The sequence below is a fragment of the Thermobia domestica genome, chromosome 10 (genome assembly GCF_964235325.1).
Source record: "Thermobia domestica chromosome 10, izTheDome1.hap1.1, whole genome shotgun sequence".
In the NCBI taxonomy this organism is placed as follows: domain Eukaryota; kingdom Metazoa; phylum Arthropoda; class Insecta; order Zygentoma; family Lepismatidae; genus Thermobia; species Thermobia domestica.
The window spans coordinates 82,719,476-82,737,279 of NC_137463.1; the positions used below are offsets into that span (position 1 = coordinate 82,719,476).

The 17,804-nt window shown below is 38.0% G+C and overlaps 3 non-coding genes across 3 annotated transcripts; 1 reads left to right on the top strand and 2 right to left on the bottom strand.

Annotated features, from left to right (window-relative positions):
• Positions 1 to 9,773: 9,773 nt before the first annotated feature.
• On the bottom strand, positions 9,774 to 9,857 carry TRNAL-CAG (transfer RNA leucine (anticodon CAG)). Its single transcript has one exon. It is a non-coding gene; the product is annotated as a tRNA-Leu (tRNA).
• Positions 9,858 to 11,794: 1,937 nt separating this feature from the next.
• TRNAL-CAG (transfer RNA leucine (anticodon CAG)) lies at positions 11,795 to 11,878 on the top strand. Its single transcript has one exon. It is a non-coding gene; the product is annotated as a tRNA-Leu (tRNA).
• Positions 11,879 to 17,696: 5,818 nt separating this feature from the next.
• Positions 17,697 to 17,767, bottom strand: TRNAG-GCC (transfer RNA glycine (anticodon GCC)). Its single transcript has one exon. It is a non-coding gene; the product is annotated as a tRNA-Gly (tRNA).
• Between the last annotated feature and the right edge of the window lie 37 nt (positions 17,768 to 17,804).

Genomic DNA, 17,804 nt, shown 5'->3' on the forward strand with positions numbered 1-17,804 from the left:
ACACAGAATCCTCGTATACAAGAAAAACTGTGTTCGGGATGCCTAGCTAAAAATCTTTATGAGGATAAAGGTGAGGGTAAGGTAAAAGACAGTCTCTCATTATGAGACAAGAAAATGGCCCTTAAAGTAGGCCGTGCCCTATCCATCGGTCTCTCACTAATGAGACAAGAAAACTTGACCCTTTTACAAGGGCCAATCCCTAACACAGGTTAAGTCAGGTAAACAAAATGTACAACATGTAAAAACTATGCAAGGTCTGAGAAATAAATTCTCAACCATAAAATGGATCGAACCCAAAATCGTTTGAGTTCGGGAATATCCTTCATAAGACCTAACCAAAGGTTTAACAAACCTTCATCTTAATAAAATCTCACCTAACTAAACATAATTCCTAGCAGGGGAACAAACTTAAGAAAATCGAAAATATCTTAAGAAAAAGTTAACATTTTAAATTCTTAAACTATGTATCCTATCTCCCTACTTGGCCGTACGCAAGACCACCTAACCAGCAAGCCTTTCACAGCATAGCCCCGACAAAAAGAATAAAGTCCTCGAAGTTGACTTAAAAACAAAAGTGGTTGATCCACGTTCACCCAGGACCGAAGGCCTAATGTAGCCATGTGATCCAATGGTTTCTGAAAGAACAACCCTGACCAAGAGAACAGGGATCGCTTATATACGAATCGGGAGACACGTTGCAGAATCTAAATACGAAAAGTTTCCTAGTCAAAAGAAAGAAAAGATCGTTAACTTTGAAAAAAAGGAAGGACGCTAACTACCTCCCCTCCTATATTTTTCCGTTTCTCTGCAACACATGTGGACTAAAACTATAGCTTCTAATGGACCAGTGTTTCTATCTATCTTTAAAACTAAAAGATTCATTTTTATCTATATGAGCTGAAATGCTTAAAAAAAAAAAATAAATAAATAAATAAATATACAGTTTGCATACAATATTCAGACTAATATACATATATATATGAAATAAATTATTAGCTTCATATTTACACTTAAGATATATTAAACACCCAGGCCTGGGAATAAACCTAATATTTATACGTTTGTATATATATATTTATCATATAAAAGTACAAATTAAAAAAAAATCATTATTAATATAAATCAAGTAAGTGGCATGAAAATGTCCACTTACATAGTATACAGACTGCTCTTTCTCGAGTTATTGGTCACAGAATTTAGGTTTGGACTTAATCAAATAAAGGAATTTAATTAAATCGCAATCGATAAAACACATCCCTTCTCGACAAAACTTGATATGGTGCTAAAAATTGATGTGTTTTATGAACATTCGAGCATATTATGAAATATCATAATTGTACAGATCTTTATTTTCCAAAGGGGGAACACGGTAGTCACTGGTATTGCGGTTACCCCTGATGTGTGGGGCCCATGGTTCGATCCCCAGAAAACCAAGCTTGTGGTGGACAACATATTGTCAGTGGGTTTTCACGGGGTACTCCCGTTTCTTCCCATATTTCATTCCGCATGCTCTCCCATCATCATTCACTTGCTTATCCTCATCATCATTCACGTCCATCAAATCGTGGGACGTTAAACTTAAAGACTTCATTTCATTTTCATTTAGGTTCCAAGTTATTGGCCATCGAAGTTCGGATTGAGCTCAGTGAAGTCAAGTAATTTCACTGAAAAACGTTTAATAAAACTCAATCCGATCGTAATCAAATTTAGCATGGTGGTCGATCTTCATGAGCTTACTAAGCATATGAATACAATGTTGTGTAGATCTTTGGTCCTCGAGTTATTTGCTACTGAAGTGGGTTGGGAAACGGTTGGTTGAAATAGTTTTCGTTTTTTCCATCTTAATTGAATGTCTTGTTAACATTTCTTAGTTCAAATTTAGGGTATATTGAACACTGGACTTTTTGTTGTTATTTTGGTTGTTGTTAATGGAGAAACGAGACTGGGGAGTGATAAAAAGATGAAACTCGAATGTGAGACAAAAATATAAATAAGTTTTAGCTATGTTATATTAGTTGGAATTTAGGTGCCATGCATAGGATTTGGAAACTAATGCTCCTACTGAAGTTACATTTAATTCCTAAAAGCCTCGAATTTGTGAACACATATTCTTAATTTGCGCTATTACGCTAATACGAATGAATTGAACGGATTTGTGAAATAAAAGAAATTAAGAACTTTCTGCTCAATCCATACAAAAACGTATAAAAAAATCCAAACTTCCAAGATGACTAAGCTATCATCATTATTTCTAAATAATTCATTAATACTATTAACTGATTAAAATATCAAGTGCAATTAACAGTACGATGAGTTACCAGGGCTCATACTGTGTTTGCTTGTTGAAGTGAGTAGACGTGTCTTCGCTCTGTGCAACAAGCTCTGACGTGTTTACTTTCAACACTGCCTTCCTTAGCAATCAGGTTTGCTGTTGTTTTTTTTCTTTCTTTCTTTTTTCTGTGTTCTTTTTGTGAGTGAATTAGTTGAATAAACCATGTCGTTAAAAAGGGTAAATACTCTTAACTATGATTTTGGCGGTGTTTCGCAGCGACCAAGCACCTTGAGTTTGCATCAGTGGCTCAGTGATAACTTCAAGTTTACTGTTGATGATGTATTAAGTATCGAAATGGATGTTTATCGCAAATTGTTATATGTGAAACTTCGTACCGAAGAGCTTTGTGAATAAGTTTTGCGTACTTCTGACGGAACTGTGTACTATAGTGATACAGATGGGAAACATCCAGTACCAGTTTTGTGGGCCGATGTGCAAAGTGTAACCGTTAAGTTGCTTTGTACGCCAATGGAACTTGATGATGCTGAAATTAGAAGAGTTCTTGGGGACTATGGTGTTATTTCTAAAATTTCAGATGAACTTTATTCTGCTGATCATGTTTACCCTATACGAACCGGGCGTAAATTAATACGAATGGAAGTGAAACGACCTATTCCATCGTTTGTTGTAATTCAAGGACAAAAGTTTTGTGTTACGTACCCCAATCAGACCCGTACATGCCTCAGGTGCAATGGGGCACATATGTATTCTAATTGCCCCCTTCGAGTTCCCAGTGATCCCAACAGTTATGCAGCTAAGGTAGCCCCTACACTTCGCACTAATAATTCTGCAGATCGTCTCATGCCTAAATTTGACAGTTTGCCCATTACTTCCCGCCCTTGGAACAAACCCACCATCAGTGTATCATGCTCATCTGACCCAAGTGTGCCTACAGTAGATTCAATTTCCAGAACTACCAACTACGAATGTTTCCTGTGAGCCGAACAATGCTACTAGTGTCTCTTCAGAATTGCCTGTACGTGCGTGTCCTAATCCTTCCACTGGAAAAACAGAAGCCCCACAGCAGTTACCAATTACATCTGATGCCCCTTTGTCTAATTGTGTTACGGGTGTTGAACCAGTTTCTGGAGAACATGACTTCTCATCGATTACGTCGGCTTCTACGATCGTTCATCGTGACGAGTGCTATACTTCTGGTTCCCAGAACAATTGTGGTTCGTCTGAGGATATGCTTCGTGCACCACCCATACCATCCCAGCCTAGTGAGATGCAGGGTGCTTCTCCTATCACGGACTTCAATGTAATTAGTGACGAAAATCGAAATCGCCGCAAGCGTACCAAACGTAATGAACTGAGTCAAAAACTGTTTAAGAAATGTGAAAATGACCCGACCACATCTATTCTGTCTACAAAGATTGATACTGTGTCATAATATGATGGTTGGTGTATGCGTTATGTTTTAATGGCTCGAGATCAATTGTGTTACGATAAGTTAGTATCTCCTATACTGCGTTAGATTGACTTGTATGTCGTTCCGATGTTCTACGCTTCCCTTCACAGTTTTACTTGTTTTTAATTATGCTTTTATCTTTATTTTCTTCGCTCTTTCTTTTGTCTTGGTGGTGTTATGTGCTTTCTAGTGTGATGATGCTTAAAATTGCTACGATTAACATTAATAACTTGCAAAGTTCTGCCAAACAATCTGCACTACGTGACTTTTTGCATGTAGAGGGTATTGATGTTGCCCTTTTACAAGAAGTTGGTCTTTTTGAACTGAATCTCGGTCCAACCTATACTGTAGAAAATAATTTTAACAATAGTGGCACAGGTACAGCGATTGTTTTTCGCAATTCAACAAGTTTCTCTTCTCCTGAGTTCCATCCGTCCGCTCGAATCATACGTGGTAACCTAGGCGATATCAATCTTGTCAATCTTTATTCTCCGAGTGGTTCACAAGCTCGAACCAGGCGAAATACCTTCTTTTCCCAGGACGTTGCTCTGTCGCTTGGATCCAATGTTGAAAGGTTAATTTTGGCGGGAGATTACAATTGCGTTTTAAGGCCTGAAGATCAAACGCCGGGAATTAACTACTGCCATGCTCTCCAGGAATTAGTGACTGGACTTCATTTACGAAACACATGGATCTGTCTGAAGCCGCAAGCACGGGATTACAGCTACTTATCACACCAGAGTGCGTCACGCCTTGACCGCATATATGTATCTCCCGTATTGGTGCCATGCATTAAGCAAGTTGAAATTGCCCCCACCTCCTTTTCTGATCACTCAGCTTATATTGTATCCTTCACCGTTCCTGATCTAACTGTTGAACGAGGTCGCGGTTATTGGCAATTCAACACATCGTTATTGGAAGACGATCAATTTTGTGCTGAGTTTCAATCCAAATGGCATTACTGGCTTAGACAACGTCAACACTTTCCCACTGTTAGTGATGGTGGCATGCTTATTTCAAACCACGATTTGCAAGTTTCTGTCGGTACTCAGCTGAAAAGTCCAGAGATCTTCGTAATCTGCTTTACTTTTATACCAGGTGTTTGCGCGAAGCTCGCTGTGCTGCTGTTTCTGACTTCACTATGTTCTCTCAGGTTAAGCGTTATCAAGCCTTGCTTCTCAATTTGCATCGCCGCCGTATAGCAGGTATCAAGGTCAGAAGCAAGGTTCCAATAATAGATGCTGATGAAGAGCCATCATTACATCATATTCTCAAAGAAATCAAACGAGGCCAAGGAAAATGGATCCATCGAATCACTGATGACGAAGGCCATCTTCATCAGGATGCTGCTTCCATTAAACATGTGTTTTGGTTGCACTACTCCAAACTTTATGGTATGGCTAACATTACTCCAACGTCTGAGGAATTTTCAACACCACCCTCTGCTCTTCTTGATGATGCTGCACAGCAATCTCTTGTTCGCCCTTTTAGTATTGACGAGGTACAGCACGCTGTCCTTGCAGCTCCCAAAGAGAAATCTCCAGGGCTCGATGGAATCTCTGCAGAATGGTATGTCAAGTTTTCCTCTCTCATTGGTGAAATACTGACCTGTATCGTTAACGAGTATTTCAGTACTAACCCACAGAGACTGTATCGTAGCCCAGGTGTTACAGTATTTATACCTAAGCAAGCACATCCTACAAGTGTTAATCATTATCGCCCTATCACTCTCCTCAATTGTGATTACAAGTTACTTGCCCGTTGTTTGAACAATAGACTCAGACTCTATATTGATATTCTCGCTGGACCATTTCAATATGCAAGAGTAGGTGTGAAGAAAATATACCACGTACTTCAAACTATTCGAGATGTTATCGCAAAATTTCAGACTCACACTACTAGTCATGCCTTGCTTGCCTTAGATTTTAACCAAGCCTTTGATCGTGTAGATCACAATTATTTGTGGTCACTAATGAAGCATATGAACGTTGGAGACTTATTTGTTCGTTGGATTCGCGTCCTGTATGATGATGCGCAATCAAAATTAAAAATTAATGGGTTCCTTACTACACTTTTTCAACTCAAACGCAGCGTCAGGCAAGGATGTCCATTAAGCATGACTCTTTTTGTAATTTCTATCTGTCCCCTACTATACAGAATTGCTGAGCGTATCCAAGGCCTTAATATTTGTAATGTTCCTGTCAAGGTGTATAGTTTTGCTGATGATGTGCATGTTTTCCTTCGTGATCCACAGGATTTAGCAATAGTTGAAGACTGCGTTCAAGAGTACTCTGAACAGTCAGGAGCACTTCTTAATAGACTGAAAACGAACCTCCTGCCGTTAGGAAATGGTTCTACAACTGCATTTATAAATTATCCTCAAGTAGTGAAGAATATGAAAGTACTTGGCATTTATTTTTCCTGTAACTTGCATGAGAGTATAGCAAAAAATTTTGACAATGTTTTTCTGAAGGTAAGATCTGTTTTACATTAGCATAGATCTCGTAACCTCTCGTTGATATCTAGGGTCTACTTTGTAAATACATATGCCTTTTCCAAGTTGTGGTACATCTGTCAAATTCTGCCTATGCCTACACCTTACATTCAGAAGTTCACCAGCATTGCTAACTGGTTTGTGTGGACAGGTATGATTTTTCGAGTACGCTATCCAATTCCATGTCTACCATATAGTGCCGGGGGACTAAACCTTCTACATGTTGCCAGCAAAACGAAAGCCTTATTTTCTCACCGGGGGTTCCAAAACATTCAAGGTATTGGAGATCACCTCAGTACTACGCTCCTTTCGTCTCTCGTAGCTACTAATGATGGATTACTACCAGTGAACTTATCTATGATTCCTACCGATTTCTGGTGTTTTAAAGATGTCATATGTAATTATTTTTATTTGTCTGTGAGTGGCCTGCAAAACTTACCTCAAACAGTAAAACTTCTCTATAAATTGTATCTACACGAACAACCCAGCGAACGTCATCATATAATTTCCAAATTCCCATCTGCGAATTGGCAACGTATTTGGAGGAACATTTCATGTAATTTTGTGTCCACCTCAGCTCGTTCGTTATGGTACAGATCTGTTAATAACATAATAGATACTAAGGCTAAACGGCATCATATTCAAATTACAGATGACAACCAATGTCATATTTGTGGGAAAGTTGATACTTTGGAACATCGTCTCACTACCTGCAACGAATCGCTCTCCGTTTGGAAAACTTATCGTGAAATGGTTCAATACTTGAGTAAAATAAGCTTGGATTGCATTACTGTTCAAATGATCTTGTTTCCTGATTTTAGATTTTTTCCTACAGAGAAGCAAAATTCTGTTGTTTGGCTATCTGCTAATACTATAGAATTTGTTCTGTCGCTTAGGTTACCTCAAGCACATCACACATACAAGGATTTCCTGTGTTCACGATATGGTAAATTCCCACCACCAAGAAAGGAAAAACTCTTTGCACATTACCTCAACTACTTATTATATGGACGGCCGCTATAATTGACATGTAAATTTTTGTTAATTTTCCCTACTATACATTGACTTTGTACCAATGTACACAGTGTGTACCAATATGTAACTTTATTTTTGTATTTTGAAACAATATGTAACGTCAATTAGTAAAAGTAAAAAGTGATTTAAAAACTAAAAAAAAAGTAGCGCAGTAGGTAGCGCGTGAGTCTCATTATCTCAAGGTCGTGAGTTCGATCCTCTCCTGGGGCATTGCTTTTTCGAAAATTAAACACACGAGAGGGTTGAAAGTTCTTTATTATTTTTTTTAAATTGCTAATTGGGAGCTTCGTTGGGAAGGTTTCCGCATTTATTGAGATTTTAATATACAAGCGGGGGGAGGGCAAGAATTAACGCCCTATTAAATATTACTTACAGCTTCCTTAATACTTAACCAACTTTCACAAAACGAAAAACATTTTATTCCTTATAATGGTAAAATGTATTATACATATGTTGTTGCAGATATCAAGAGCCTCCATTGTGCAATGCCTAAGCTTATGTGAGCGGACTCACGGTATTCTGGTACGAAGTATGATGGTCCGTAGTACATATACAGAAATAGTGGCGAAGTGTGAGAAGATCGTGTGCCTCGATGGATGCAAAGACTATAAGGATTTCCTATTTGAAGCTAATGGGCGCAGGTTCTGCAGCAGATATTAGGAAATACGGTCGCGACTGAACATCCAGGACGAAGGAAAATATGCAAGTGGTTCAAGAAATATTCACTCGAAATTATCAGAAATCACAAAGATAGGCATCGCAAGAAAGTGGTTTAACCCAGCACAAATCCGAACTGTTGTGAAGGAAGAATTGAATTTTCGTCTATGGAAACCTCATTATACTGGTCGGCGTGAAAATCCTGCCACGAGGGTGAAAGGGTGTACCGGATAGATTTCGCGACGCTGATTACGAATATCTCATCGAGAAAGTTCCAGCACGTAAGGTTTCTTTTAGGCGGGGTGCTGTTTCCATAATTGACAGAAAAATCGTATTTTTCGTATTTAATATTTGTTTTCCGTGTTTGGAGTGCATAATTCTGAATTTTTATCTTAACACAAGAACTGTTACTAGGCTATATCTAGGGATGCGCACGAGACAATATTTGTGGCTGTCTCGTCTCGAAAATGTGCTGTAAAAGTGATGTCTCGACTCGAAAAACGTATATTTCTCTATTGCAAGAGCCGTGTCTCGACTCTAATTTTGTCAGGAAAATCCTGTCTCGACTCGTCTCGTGCGCATCCCTAAATACAAGGTAGCCGTAAAATAAAGTTAATGTGCATTATGAATGAATTCTTCTATGTAAGTTGTGTTATATTTCTATGTAAGTCATTCCATATATATTGCATATGACAAACGGCGTTTGACTCTTGAACTTTGCAATATCCAAAATTCCAATAGTGAAGAGCACAAAATTCCCACATCATGACATTCATATAGATATACTTCAAGCTCACCAGATGAAAAAAAAATACAGAATTAAATTGATTACATTTTATTAGATAGAAGAAGACAGTCTAGCATAGGCCTATATTGATGCTCAGTCATTTAGAAGAGCTGACTATAGCACTGATTATTATCTTGTAAGCAGCGTTAATAAGAGAGAGATTATCGTTCAATAACGGAAATATTTAGCATTTGAAAACGGAGAAGTGTAATTTAAAGAAATTAGAGAAGAGCTAGACGAGAAGGGGAAATACCAGATTGAAACGTCGAATAGATTCTTGGTTTTAGAAGGTTAGGAATGCACTAGTATTGAGGATACTTCGGTTAAAACTAAGGATAGCATTAAAATTTCAGCAGAAGAAAAATCGAAGCAAAGCGGAAATACATGGGAGAGAAAATCTTGTTCGACTAAGAATGCACTAAATTAGAAAAGAAGACAAAACTGCTTTGACTAATAAATCGAAACGATGAACGCGCGATTCTTAAGTGTTTAATGTTGTAATTTCAGAAACTCAATACCCACCGATATATCGAATTATATAATGTAGCTCACGCTTGGTGGGCGCTTTGACTGCATTCGATATGTTTTCAGACTCTCCATTCTACAATGATTGAACCACAGAATTTATGTTTCGGTGTTGTATATAGGCGATGTCCAGTAAACAGTTCGTCTTTTCCCATCATCTTACGTGATTCTCCTCTGATGCAGGGGTAAAAGTGAATCTGAAAAGGTAGGAAGACGCTTGACGTAACGCCGTCCTGTCCCTATCTTTGCCCATTGTGACTTTTTTAGGAAGTGAGAGGACGCCACAGATATATTTTGGAAGTAGGAGGACGATGTCCCCTTGCATTTCCACTCACTTTTACTCAAACTCTAATGGTTTAATAGAGGCTGAAAATAAATAGCCCTAGTAGCACAATCTGTTATTAATCTAAGATGCTAAATGTTCTCAACTAAAGTACAAGCAATTAACACGATAAACTATTAGAAAGGATATATAAAGACTTAATGAGTGAATTCTGATATATGTTGGAGATAAAGAACAATAAAAGACTGATGTCAGGAGTGGGATTCGAACCCACGCCCGGAAGACCGGACTGCGACCTGAACGCAGCGCCTTAGACCGCTCGGCCATCCTGACTTCTGCTGATGTATTGTGTTTTTCGTTGTAACCATGGAACTATTGTAACCATGAAGAGGTTCAATGCGAGTGATTGAGCGCAATCATTTAGGTTATTATTTCTTTTAATTGGTGCAAATTTTATTTTTAAAGTTTTACGTCACACAGAGAAAAATGGGCTGATATATAAAATAGTTAAACTCAGGAAATCGCTACTGCTTTAATAATTAGGATCACAGTTAATATGAACTCCGTCCATTACTTCACATGGTAAGTCTTGAACAAAACAAATTTTAGAATTATGTTTATCTGGGCATAGATAGCTAGAGTGATTAATGGACTAACGGATAGCTAGAGCTGAGTTCGTTAAAGGAGTGAATCCGTTAATATCTTAACAGGTAATGATGGCTATCCCGTTTTTAAAAAAAATCCATAACATTTCCCTAACATCTATGCAACCTATACAGTGCCAAAGTATTGTTGGTTACCTATAACACAAGGATAAGTAGATTTTCTTATTGCAATTATCTCGACTGAAGTCAATCCGTTAATATCTTCACGGGTAACGGTGACTTTAAATGTGGCTATCTGTATCGTACAAGGCTAATGTAATTTTCGCGTGCTCTTCTTTAGTGTTTTTGTCAGAGTTTATTTCTTCTCTTATGTAGATGCGATAGAGATAAATGCAATTATTAGCGAAGATTGAGTATTAGCAATTAGTAGCGAAGTATTCTGGACGTTGATTACGATCCAACCATTCGTCATTTAAGATGTGATACCTCGTATGTTCAATTTGTTAGTTTTTAGGAGACGTAAAAAACGTCACTATACCTATTCACAATCTTAACATTTCAGACTTCATAAAAGGCGTTTTATAATTTAAAAAGAGCTGGTCCCCCTGACGAGAAAGCAATAACTTATGTTCTAGCAAACTCTCGTGCGTCACGAGACATCAATTGGTGAGAAACAATCGATTACAGCGTTTGCTTGCATGTTGATTATTGGCAACTTCAGGTGATACCTCCTATGCGAGTGAGTTCAATGTATTATAGCCATATGTACTGTAATGAGACCAGCTATATCAGTGTGATTTTAAAGGATAAAACATCTTTTAGAAAGTCTGAAATGTTGATATTGTAAATAGATATACTGACGTTTTTTATGTCTCCTGAGAAATTAACAAATTGGACATGCGAGGTATCACATCTTCAATGACGAATGGTTGGATCCCAATCAACGTCCAGAATACTTCGTTACTAATTGCTAATACTCAATCTTTGCTACTAATTGCATTTACCTCTCTACATAAGAGAAGAAATAAATTCTGACAAAAACACTAAAGAAGAGCACGCGAAACTTACATTATCCTTGCACGAAATACGGATAGCCACCATTAAATTCACCATCATCCGTCAAGATGCTAAAGAAGTTACTTCTTAGTGAATTCGATCGAGATAATCGAAATAAAAAATCTACTTATCCTTGTATTATAGGCAACCAATAATACTTTGGCACTGTATAGGTTGCATAGTTGTTAGAGAAATGTTATGGATTTTTTTTTAAACGGGATAGCCATCATTACCTATTAAGATATTAACGGATTCACTCCTTCAACGAACTCAGCTCTAGCTATCCGTTAGTCCATTAATCACTCTAGCTATCTATGCCCAGATAAACATAATTCTAAAATTTGTTTTGTTCAAGACTTACCATGTGAAGTAATGGACGGAGTTCATATTAACTGTGATCCTAATTATTAAAGCAGTAGCGATTTCCTGAGTTTAACTATTTTATATATCAGCCCATTTTTCTCTGTGTGACGTAAAACTTTAAAAATAACTTTGCACCAATTAAAAGAAATAATAACCTAAATGAATGCGCTCAATCACTCGCATTGAACCTCTTCATGGTTACAATAGTTCCATGGTTACAACGAAAAACACAATACCTCAGCAGAAGTCAGGATGGCCGAGCGGTCTAAGGCGCTGCGTTCAGGTCGCAGTCCGGTCTTCCGGGCGTGGGTTCGAATCCCACTCCTGACATCAGTCTTTTATTGTTCTTTATCTCCAACATATATCAGAATTCACTCATTAAGTCTTTATATATCCTTTCTAATAGTTTATCGTGTTAATTGCTTGTACTTTAGTTGAGAACATTTAGCATCTTAGATTAATAACAGATTGTGCTACTAGGGCTATTTATTTTCAGCCTTTATTAAACCACCAGAGTATGAGTAAAAGTGAGTGGAAATGCAAGGGGACGTCGTTCTCCTACTTCCAAAATGTATCTGTGGCGTCCTCTCACTTCCTAAAAAAGTCACAATGGGCAAAGATAGGGACAGGACGGCGTTACGTCAAGCGTCTTCCTACCTTTTCAGATTCACTTTTACCTCTGCATCAGAGGAGAATCACGTAAGATGATGGGAATAAGACGAACTGTTTACTGGACATCGCCTATATACAACACCGAAACATAAATTCTGTGGTTCAATCATTGTAGAATGGAGAGTCTGAAAACATATCGAATGCAGTCAAAGCGCCCACCAAGTGTGAACTACATTATATAATTCGATATATCGGTGGGTATTGAGTTTCTGAAATTACAACATTAAACACTTAAGAATCGCGCGTTCATCGTTTCGATTTATTAGTCAAAGCAGTTTTGTCTTCTTTTCTAATTTAGTGCATTCTTAGTCGAACAAGATTTTCTCTCCCATGTATTTCCGCGAGCTTCGATTTTTCTTCTGCTGAAATTTTAATGCTATCCTTAGTTTTAACCGAAGTATCCTCAATACTAGTGCATTCCTAACCTTCTAAAACCAAGAATCTATTCGACGTTTCAATCTGGTATTTCCCCTTCTCGTCTAGCTCTTCTCTAATTTCTTTAAATTACACTTCTCCGTTTTCAAATGCTAAATATTTCCGTTATTGAACGATAATCTCTCTCTTATTAACGCTGCTTACAAGATAATAATCAGTGTTATAGTCGGCTCTTCTAAATGCCTGAACATCAATATAGGCCTATGCTAGACTGTCTTCTTCTATCTAATAAAATGTAATCAATTTAATTCTGTATTTTTTTCATCTGGTGAGCTTGAAGTATATCTATATGAATCTCATGATGTGGGAATTTTGTGCCCTTCACTATTGGAATTTTGGATATTGCAAAGTTCAAGAGTCAAACGCCGTTTGTCATATGCAATATATATGGAATGACTTACATAGAAATATAACACAACTTACATAGAAGAATTCATTCATAATGCACATTAACTTTATTTTACGGCTACCTTGTATTTAGGGATGCGCACGAGACGAGCCGAGACAGGATTTTCCTGACAAAATTCGAGTCGAGACACGTCTCTTCCAATAGAAAAATATATATTTTTCGAGTCGAGACATCACTTTTACAGCACATTTTCGAGTCGAGACAGCCATATATCTTGTCTCGTGCGCATCCCTACTTGTATTACCATAAACACTAAAGGTTTCGTTTTATAATTAAGCTAGAATCATATGCATGAACTGCGGAATTTGTAATTATCCCTTCATTGAAAGATTAGTTTATATAAGGAAAGGAAGCAGGAAAACATTACGAATAAGACAAGTATTTTGTCTGTATCCTATGGTGCCACAGGGTGATTTTTTAAAACTCACGGATTTCATTTGGGTTTAGAATTTCTAATTGAAGTCCGATTTTCATGCGATTTGTGGCAAATGATCAAGGAAGGATGGAAGATTTAATGGAACTATGTTTACTGGTTTAAATTCATCCGTGGTAATATGAGCCATGCCTCAAGGGAAACAGCAAATATTCGTCAGTGGACCTTACTATTAGAATGAGGTGCGGTGCGGCATGGAGATTTTATTTTTCTTCGTTAGATGGCAACCTCGCCAAGGTCAATAAGAAACAGGAAACTGAGCCGTTGTATTGGGAATTGTACTGTACAGTTCTGTGCTACTGTGTGAGTATGATCAGAGCACAGTGAGACTAGTGAACTCTTTGGAACAATATGAGTTTGTCGTTAAAAGATTTAGGAGAACGGAATCTCTTGTTACTACACAAAGGGCATTTAGAAACATATTTGTCTCACGTTCTGCCCCAGACAGGAACATATGTGAAATGAAATGAAATCTTATGCCGGTTAGGCTAAAGGAGACGGTGGTGATGAGTAATGAATGAAATGGTGGAATGAAGAAAGTGGTAGGAAACGGGAGAACCCCGAGAAAACCCACGCACATGGTGTTTGTCCACCACAAAGTTCACTTGGCAGGGTCTGGGATCAATCCCGGGACCCCAAGCACCAGAGGTGAACGCTCTACCACTGAGACACCGCGGCCCCCAGGAACATATGTAGTATGGTCGCTAATAAATAAATTGGAAGAAACAAGATCGCTTCTGAGTGAGACAGGGAAGCATCGGACCCCGTATGCGGGTGTTGTGGAAGATGTTAATTATGGACTCCTTAAGTCGCCTAAGAAATCTCTTCGTCGTTTGTCAAAAAAACAAAGCTATAGCTATTCAACATTTGATTTATGAGTGTTTTCATTAACGCTTACTTCGTATTCTCACTAACACTTAATTTGTATTCTGCAATTTTGCTTCAAAAATCCAAAATTTCATTCCATTTGTAAAGTATATACATTGGCGAATATTTGCTGTTTTTCTTGAGACGTGGTCGATATTACCCCGGATGAATTTGAACCAGTATAAACATAGTCCTACAAATCTCCCATCCTTCCTTGATCATTTGTCAGAAAGCATATGAAAATCGGACTTCAGTTAGAAATTCTAGACCCAAATGAAATCCGTGAGTTTTTAAAAAAATCACCCTGTTCGTTTCAAAACCATTTTGTCGTTCTTAGTTTTCTTCCAGAAAATTTTGTTTATGGTCAAAGGCGGATTTAGGTTTGATGACGTCCTATACTATTGAAGGTAATGGGACACTTTATAAATGTCTAGCTGTTCTTCTTCCATGAGAAAATACACCCTGTTTCAAAAAGAATATACGTATTTCGAAGAATTATTTTGTCCAAACTATCGATCACAGCGCCTCGGCTCGGCTATTGGAGAAACGAATACATAGTCTAGTTTATATTAATAGCCACTAGATGTCAGTTGTCTTCTGTTTTGCTTGGTAACCGTCATATGTTTAAAATGGCTACTCCGCAGCAGAAAGCATTTTGTGTTCATGAGTTTGCGAAGTACAATTCCGTTATTGCAGTGGAAAGACGTTTCAGGTTGAGGTACCAAATTGATCCTTCGAATGGGTGGAACGTTCGCAGATGGTATCGACAGTTTGTAGATATAGGATGTGTATGTAAAGGAAAGAGTCCTGGCCGCTCTCGTGTTCCTGAAGATAATGTTGCACGAATTCAAACTGCTTTCCAATGTAGTCCTTCAAAATCAACTCTTCGTGCCAGTCGGGAATTACAAGTGCCAACAACAACAATTTGGCGTGTTTTGAGACGTCGGTTGGTTATGAAGCCGTACAAGTTACAACTGTTACAAGCTCTGCGTCCTGATGACAAACGCACACGTGTGGCATTTTGTAACGAGATTCTGGATGCTATTGACAATGATAACACTTTTGCACGGGGCCTACAGAACCCACATGCAGTCATTGAACATGTACGAGATTCGCCCAAAGTCAATGTGTTTTGTTCGATATTCCGATCATCTGTTTGCAGCCCATTCTTCTTTAATGGAAACACGATTAACAGTCAGCAGTATCTTGCTATGTTACAAAACTGGTTGTTTCCGAGGCTGCACGAAGACCACTTCATTTTTCAACAAGACGGGGCAACCCTCACTGGAGTCGCCAAGTGTGTGAATTTCTGAATGAAACTCTATCGAACCGTTGGATTGGTCGTCAAGGAGCTGGCGACTTAGCATGTCTCAGCTGGCCTCCACTGTCACCGGATTTAACACCCTGTTACTTCTTCCTGTGGGGTTTCGTTAAAGACAACGTTTATGTACCACCACTCCCACAGAACCTGGAAGAGTTGAAGAACCGGATCCGTACTGCCATAACATCAGTGACGCAGGATATGCTTGCCCGAGTATGGGAGGAATTTGAGTATCGATGTGATATTGTTCGTGTCGCTGATGTAGGGCATATTGAACATCTGTAATTTGAACTTTGAACTGTAGTTTGAGCTTGAGAGGTTCGTAAATATGTGTGTAAAATTTCATATTCGTATGTCTTAAAGTTTAATAAATATATGCATTCGAAATACGTACATTCTTTTTGAAACACGGTATAGTTTGCAGCTGAATGCTACATGTTGCATGCAACCAGCCCATGAAGAATATAGGCACCCTATGTGCAGAAATGAGCAAATTAGTGATATTTTTGGGAGGAGACGAACAGAAGTGGGGCCCATTACTTACATTATAGCTTACATAACACAAAACACTGTTCATGCATGTAGTTTTTATTTTATTTGATTTTTTGTTTTATATTTTGAAAACGTATATTCATTTTTCCTTTAAATTTTTGTAGGCCCCCAACAGAGTCGGACCCTAAGTTATGGTTTGTTTAATTTATACGTAAATTCTGTACTGGTCCAATGAAAATGTGAAAAGCCCAAATGTAAGGAGCCTGCAATGGGACATTATCCATTAAAGAACATGCTCTGTACAATAGGTCTGGGAAAATGAGAGGACAATGTTCCGCAGTGGTATGCCTTAAATAAGCACTGTGTGTGACGCATATTTATCCTGTTCAGGAGGGCCCGACGAACTTCGGGTTCCCAGCCGTCCAGCTTAGTTGCGAGAGTGCCATATTTACATAATTTGTTCCTCCGGGAAATTGTTCAAAACTCTAAATGTCCTAGTTTTTCTCCAAAACAAAGTTAATATGATTCGCACGATATTAAAAAACTACCTCTTTTATTAGTCATCCATACTCAACTGATAGAAATAGTCTAGTCTCTATCACTTATTTTTGGTGAGTGTTCACCTACTATTTAATTAATTCTGATATTTTAACATAAAGCAAGTAAGAATTATTATTACTGTATATTGTAAATTTTTCTAGGATGTCCCGGATTTTAGTGTAAATATTCATAGAGTTTCAAACATAAACACCTACAGGATTTTGTCTAAGCGGGACAAAATACCGACACAAAGCAAAGTCGCGAATATACACACATTTATGCACATAATATTTTAAGCGAAACAATTGTTATTGACGCTGATTGCATTACTTTATTAACTACCAGTGGCGTATTTACGATTTTGTTTCGGGGGAGGCTTCGCTAACTTTAGTCCTGGAAATGTGAAAATTCTGCAAGATATTTCATACACTATAATATAGTAAATAAAATTTCGGAAGACAAGCCCGAAAGCCCCCCTTAAATAGGCCACTGTTAACTTCACTAAATACTTTAACTACAATAGTGGGTGAGTAAGAAAATCTAATAAGTTTTTACGTGTATTTCAATGAACCAAATCCCATTTGGAAATTCAGAGAGGGTAATTGCTCCTCTTGCACCTCCATTGCATTCGCCCAAGGTTTTTAAATCTGAAAATCTGCAAATCCAATGCCAGATGAAAATATTTGGCTATATTTGAGAGCCTATTTGATCTGCGTGATTTATTTCCTCGTATTCATTGAAGATTTCGATTCTTTAGAGAAGCGGTGCTTTATTGGTTGAGATACATCCTCACAAACCTCAAGAGCTTAATAATCGTAGCATCATCAAAGAAGACTCAAGTTTGCTAACGCATTTGGACGAGTTGACGTGGGTAAGAAATTAAAGATATGGATTTTGTGTAGTAAAATCGCTACTAAAATATGGGAAAAATGAAAATACGTACAAAAATAAATGAGGACAATAGGCATAAAAGTAATTATGCATCGGCCGGGAATCAAACCCGGGCCGCCGGCGTGGCAGGCGAGCATTCTACCACTGAACCACCGATGCTTGGAAAGTTGTTCTTTACGGCACTTTATAAACAAAA